This window comes from Scleropages formosus, chromosome 17 (genome assembly GCF_900964775.1).
Source record: "Scleropages formosus chromosome 17, fSclFor1.1, whole genome shotgun sequence".
Taxonomy (NCBI): Eukaryota; Metazoa; Chordata; class Actinopteri; order Osteoglossiformes; family Osteoglossidae; genus Scleropages; species Scleropages formosus.
Genome location: NC_041822.1, coordinates 22,616,879 through 22,623,754, shown reverse-complemented (window position 1 = coordinate 22,623,754; position 6,876 = coordinate 22,616,879). Strand labels below are relative to the sequence as shown.

At 43.7% G+C, this 6,876-nt stretch overlaps 3 non-coding genes across 3 annotated transcripts; all 3 read left to right on the top strand.

Annotated features, from left to right (window-relative positions):
* Nucleotides 1-1,696: 1,696 nt before the first annotated feature.
* Nucleotides 1,697-1,790, top strand: trnai-uau (transfer RNA isoleucine (anticodon UAU)). Its single transcript has 2 exons — nt 1,697-1,734; nt 1,755-1,790. It is a non-coding gene; the product is annotated as a tRNA-Ile (tRNA).
* A 1,479-nt stretch (nt 1,791-3,269) lies between these two features.
* trnai-uau (transfer RNA isoleucine (anticodon UAU)) lies at nt 3,270-3,363 on the top strand. The gene is made up of 2 exons: nt 3,270-3,307; nt 3,328-3,363. It is a non-coding gene; the product is annotated as a tRNA-Ile (tRNA).
* Nucleotides 3,364-3,886: 523 nt separating this feature from the next.
* trnai-uau (transfer RNA isoleucine (anticodon UAU)) lies at nt 3,887-3,980 on the top strand. The gene is made up of 2 exons: nt 3,887-3,924; nt 3,945-3,980. It is a non-coding gene; the product is annotated as a tRNA-Ile (tRNA).
* The last annotated feature ends 2,896 nt before the right edge of the window (nt 3,981-6,876 follow it).

The following is a 6,876-nucleotide window of genomic DNA, read 5'->3' as shown; positions in this document are numbered from 1 at the left end:
AGCCGTCTGCGGGGGGAAAAAGAAACACACGCACAAAACAAAGGAAGGCCTGAGCGAAGCTCCGTCTCTGTGAGCTGCCACCCTTCGGTGGGGCATGATGGGAAAATCTCTGGCACGAGCTTGCAGTTTCAGAGGCGTCTGAACTTCGAGTGGGAAAAGAAGGGACGAGACAGTCGCGGTGTGGCCGGACAGGCAGGAGCAGCGCGTTTGGGATAAACACACTTTCACTGTCTGCATGTCAAATGTATTAATTTAGCAGCCGCTTCTTAAAAGTGATGTAAAATTATGATCAGTAATGACCTGACGCTTTTGTCCGTGTCAGCTTATAGCATTGGATAGAGTAGCACTCAACTCGCTACAATCATTCAGTCATTTATATGACAGAAGAATGTAACTGGGTCTCACACACACACACACACACACACACACCATGAGCAATTGAGAGTTACCAGTTCACCTGAAACACATCTTTGTTTTGTGGGAGGGAACCAGAGCACCCAAAGGAAACCAACATGGACACGGGGAGGACATGAAAAGCTCCACACAGACTGAGCTGGATTCGAACCCACATCACTATGGACGGCTCAGGAACAGTCAGTACAAACCACTCTACGCCTTGCGCCAGAAAAAGGTTTTTGTTTTTTTTATCAATTAACTAATACTCGTCCAGGTGTCAGGTGATGATCGGACACAGGCATACGAACAAGGCTTTGAGATTTCAGTGTGCGTTGAATTTGTGTTGGTATGACGTCGCACCGTAGCTTGCGGTCGAACGATGCTGCGAAATGCCGAAATGAGCCTAATCTGCACTGTTAGACTAAACAGAGACGACCAGCTCAGCTGTTCCTGGGAAAGATAACTGTGAGAGGAAACAAGAGGCAAAGAGTTAAGGGCCGAACATGGTAACGTGTCTTCGCACCACAGTCACAATCACAGGATCGTTTTTTAGACGTTGGTCAAAAAGGGTGCAAAACATCTCCTGCAGAAGACTGGTTCATGCTATTCTTAGTCCTCTAAAGGCCAGTAAAATGAGATGAGAAAACAGCAGGGGGTTGTAAGATAATCTTTAGGCTCCAGTAGCACAATTGGTTAGCATGTGATACTTATATAGCAGTACTCACGAGAGTGATGCCGAGGTTGTGAGTTCGAGCCTCACCTAGAGCATGAAATTTTAAGGCTGCCACTACCTTGAAGTGCTGCAGTTAAAATTGCCCACGTGTATCAATGGGTAAATCAGCTTGAGTTACTCCGGAAAAAAGTCTGCATGGAATCAATGTGAGGCAATCTCCCATAATGCACTTTCAACAGGGTTGTATTTGCTCTGCTCTATTCTCAATCACCTTGTCCCCTTTCTGTTCATTTGAAACTCACACACACACACACACACAAGAGATAATTTTCTTGTGACATCCCCCAAAACATTACACCACCACCACCACCAGTCTGTACTGCTGTTATGTGTCAACGGATTCATTCTTTTCACCAATTTCTAAGCAGTTTCCATTCATCCAGTTTTGGGGAGTGCACAACCATGTGACTCACTAACTGTGAGATGTGAGATGAATGTGTGAACATCCAGGTATACCTAAAAAGTGGTCGGTAAGTGCATGTAGTGAACAAGAGGACGAATACACTCCTTGGGATGGAACAAGAAGAAGTCACAATAGAAGTTTACTGTCACCATCAGGGGTGTCAGGCTCCAGTAGCGCAGTTGGTTAGCGCGTGGTACTTATATAGCAGTACTCATGAGAGTGATGCCGAGGTTGTGAGTTCGAGCCTCACCTGGAGCATGAAATTTTAAGGCTGCCACTACCTTGAAGTGCTGCAGTTAAAATAGCCCATGTGTATCAATGGGTAAATCAGTGTAAGTCACTCTGGAAACAAATGTTCACTGAATCAACAAGTCAATTTGCCATCATGCACTTTCAACAGGCTTGTGTTTGCTCTGCTCCTTTCTCCATCACCTTGTCTGCTCTCTGTCCACTTGAAATTCACACACGCAAGAGACAATTTGCTTGAGTACAAAAACTTCACACTGTTCGTAGCCTTGGACGAATCAGCTATGTAATGGTTAATAAAAAAAAAAAACAGCAGTATGAGTAAGGTAGTTCACAATCACTAAAGCAGGGTCATATGTCTGTCATTGCCTGGGGTTCATTGCTAGAACTAACATTCAGAATTTTCTGTTTTTGAATATGTTCGGTGAATTTGGAGTCATTGCCACCAGTCTGCCAATAATAGGTGAGAATGTCAATGAAAAATAAGAAGCAAATTCAGTGAATATATATGTATGAAGATATGGCTGTATATACATTTTTCTGTATTCATATGTATACACACACATTCAAGGGGGATGCGGTGGTGCAGTGGGTATGGCTAGGTCCTGCTCTCTGGCAGGTCTGGGGTTTGAGTCCTGCTTGGGGTGCCTTGTGATGGACTGGCATCCTCTCCTTGGTGTGTCCCCTTGCCCTCCAGCCTTACACCCTGTGTTGCTGGGCCAGGCTCTGGCTTGCTGCGACCCTGCTTGAGACAAGCGGCTTCAGCCATTCTGTGTTAGATGTATTTATGGGTTAATATTTATATATTCGGGTCTGGGGTTCGAGTCCCGCTTGGGGTACCTTGTGACGGACTGGCGTCCCGTCCTGGGTGTGTCCCCTCCCCCTCCGGCCTTACGCCCTGTGTTGCCGGGTAGGCTCCGGTTCCCCGTGACCCCGTCTGGGACAAGCGGTTCTGAAAATGTGTGTGTGTGTGTGTGTGTGTGTGTTTATATATTCATATTTATTGTATGCCAGGGAAACATCCCCACAGCATTACACCACCACCACCAGTCTGTACTGTTGACATGGGTCTGCGGATTCATTCTTTTCGATAATTTCTGAGCAGTTTCCATTCATCCAGTTTTGGGGACTGCATGCAAACTGGAGACTTATTCGCTTGATCTCAGCCCACAGCAGATTAACCTGCCACGGAACTGCTGTAGCCCGTCTGTTTTAATGTTTGATGAGTTTTGTGTTCTGAGATGCCCTTCTGTGCATGTCTTGTCCATTCAAACCAACACTCAGGCAGCAACCATACCTCTCAACCTTGTCTGCATAATTTCTAAAACCATGTGATCACTAACTGTGGGGTGTGAGCTGTATGCGTGAACATCCAGGTATACCTGTAGTGCAACATAAGTGCATGTAGTGAACAAGAGGACGAATACACGCTCCAGGATGGAACAAGAAGAAGTCACAATAGAAGTTTACTGTCACCACTGGACATGTCAGGCTCCAGTAGCGCAATTGGTTAGCGCGTGGTACTTATATAGCAGTACTCACGAGAGTGATGCCGAGGTTGTGAGTTCGAGCCTCACCTGGAGCATGAAGTTTTAAGACTGCCCCTACCTTGAAGTGCTGCAGTTAAAATTGCCCACGTGTATCAATGGGTAAATCAGCTTGAGTTACTCCGGAAAAAAGTCTGCATGGAATCAATGTGAGGCAATCTCCCATAATGCACTTTGAACAGGGTTGTATTTGCTCTGCTCTATTCTCAATCACCTTGTTCCCTTTCTGTTCATTTGAAACTCACACACACACACAAGAGATAATTTTCTTGTGACATCCCCCAAAACATTACACCACCACCACCAGTCTGTACTGCTGTTATGTGTCAACGGATTCATTCTTTTCACCAATTTCTAAGCAGTTTCCATTCATCCAGTTTTGGGGAGTGCACAACCATGTGACTCACTAACTGTGAGATGTGAGATGAATGTGTGAACATCCAGGTATACCTAAAAAGTGGTCGGTAAGTGCATGTAGTGAACAAGAGGACGAATACACTCCTTGGGATGGAACAAGAAGAAGTCACAATAGAAGTTTACTGTCACCATCAGGGGTGTCAGGCTCCAGTAGCGCAATTGGTTAGCGCGTGGTACTTATATAGCAGTACTCACGAGAGTGATGCCGAGGTTGTGAGTTCGAGCCTCACCTGGAGCATGAAATTTTAAGACTGCCCCTACCTTGAAGTGCTGCAGTTAAAATAGCCCACGTGTATCAATGGGTAAATCAGCTTGAGTTACTCCGGAAAAAAGTCTGCATGGAATCAATGTGAGGCAATCTCCCATAATGCACTTTGAACAGGGTTGTATTTGCTCTGCTCTATTCTCAATCACCTTATCCCCTTTCTGTTCATTTGAAACTCACACACACAAGAGACAATTTGCTTGAGTACAATATCAGTTCACAAAAACTTGACGTTGTTCGTAGCTTTGGACAAATCAGCTACGTAATGGTTAATAAAAGAAAATAAGCAGTGTGAGTAAGGTAGTTCACAATCACTAAAGCAGTTACATATGTTAATCATTACCTGGGACTGATCGCTAGAACTAACATTCTGAATTTTCTGCTTTTCAATATGTTTGGTGTATTTCGAGTCATTGACACCATGCCAGCAATATGAGGTGAGAAAGTCATTAAAATAAGAAGCAAATTCATACACATTTTCTGAACCACTTGTCCCATTTGGGATCGCAGGGAGCCAGAGCCTAACCTGGCAACACAGGGCTTAGGGCTGGAGGGGGAGAGGACGCACCCAGGACAGGACGCCAGTCTGTCACAAGGCATCCCAAGCAGGACTCAAACCCCAGACCCACTGGAGAGGAGGACCCGGTCCAATCCACTGCACCACTGCACCCCCCGAAGCAAATTCAGTGAATATATATTTATATATGTATGAAGATACATCTATACATCAATATTTACAGTATGTATTCATATATATATATATGTATCTGTATTTATGTGTATATGTGTATACACATATATTTAATTTGTGTCAGGGAAACATCCCCCAAAACATTACACCACCACCACCACCACCACCAGTCTGTACTATTGTTACGTGTCAACGGATTCATTCTTTTCATCAATTTCTAAGCAGTTTCTATTCATCCAGTTTTGGGGACTGCACAACCATGTGACTCACTAACTGTGAGATGTGAGCTGTATATGAGAACATTCAGGTATACCTAAAAATTTGTCAGTAAGTACACCTAGTTGACAAGAGGAGAAATACACTCTCTGGGATGGAACAACAACTCACAATAGAGGTTAACAGGTATCTCTCAATATCTTAGGCTCCAGTAGTGCAATTGGTTAGCGCATGGTACTTATATAGCAGTTCTCATGGGTGTGATGCTGAGGTTGTGAGTTTGAGCCTCACCTGGAGCATGAGATTTTAAGACTGCGACTACCTTGAAGGGCTGTAGTAAAATTAGTATAAATCAGTGTAAGTTACTTTGGAAAAGAAGTGGTCACTGAATCAATATGAGTCAGTCCACCATAATGCACTTTTAACAGGGTTATGCTCGCTCTACTTCTTTCTCCATGACCTTGTCTGCTTTCTCTCCGTTTGAAACTCACACATGCAAGAGACTGAATACAAAAACTCTTGTAATTTGGAGAGAACAATATTATGTCAATTGTTACACAAGGCAAGTTTAAGGCCTGAAGTGATGAAACGTGTGTGTATGTATATATATGTATATGTATTTAATGTGTGTCAGGGAAACATCCCCCACACTATAATTCCAAGAGTTCTACAAAAACCTTACAATGTTAGTAGCCTTGGACGAATCAGCTGATGTAAATTGAAATGTATATTTTCATAAGGAATTTTTCATGAGCTGATATCTCATTATATGAATTTTGGGTACAAATTCCACCTGCTTATAGCTGTGAGCACTCAGAATGAGGGGGCTGTACCTTAAAAAAACCAAATTATTAGAAGTTATATGTGAACCAGACTTCAGTTATATTCTTGCCATTCGGTCGGTTCATAGGGGATCATTATGATATGGCTCCCACCCTCCCCAGGGCTTCTGAACTTAGGGTTGGGTTCTTCATCTATGAGAACATCACGAGGTACCAGTTGGTCTTTTCTGGGTCATGTGACAACACGACAGAACCTGCAGTGTCTTTCCAGCCATCGTTCCATCTTTCTATCCCTCCGGTTTCAGTAGTTTCAAAACTGAACAAAGGTATCAAAATCTGCTTGGGTCTGGAATTTGTCGTATTGGTTTGAAATCAATAAACGCGGCTCAGGAGGAGCCTCGCGTTTTTTAATTTGATCGTTCTGGTCCCCCATTCAGCCGCAGAAAAGAAAGGCCCAGATGGTAATGTCGGAAACTGTAATTTTTTTCTCCTTTTTTTGGAGCTGTTTTCATTTTCCTTTTGTGTGACCTTCGAGGTTAGCCCAATTAAAGTGGTGTCGGTATAATCGACTGCGCCTGGGCCTCCGACTGCTGAAACACGTCGGGAAAATAGGAACCGTCACAGTTATTTAGGGACAATGGTCTGTTACAAAAAATGTCTATTTATATGGTGTTTGGTGCTCAAGAGCTGACAAACACTTCCACATGACAGAGCGCGGGACATGAACCTATACGGTGGCAATACAATACACACGTCAGTCCAACGAACAAACAGCATTTTTCTAAATGAAACAAGCATTGTTACCATGCTGCTAATGCTTCGGACAGGTCTGAACTCAAAATCGACAGTAAAATCAAGCCCGCCACGGGATCAGTAACATAACGTCGAACAAACCGTTACAGAAGCTGTGTAGTTATTGAATAACTAACTTCATACAACATGTGATTTTCTCCAACACAAAAGCTAGGTACACTTATTCACCCCTTTAAGGTGGGTGATTTTTAGTATGTCAAGTCAGAGTAAGCACTTTGATCAAGGGTGCTACAGCAGGAGCAGGATTCAAACCCTAGTCTTCTGAGTGCGAAGGAATGGATCGAACCACTCCGCCACCTCTTGTCATTCACACATCAGTGAACCTGCATCCATTAGGAATGAATGCAAAGGTAATACAAAGGTAAGT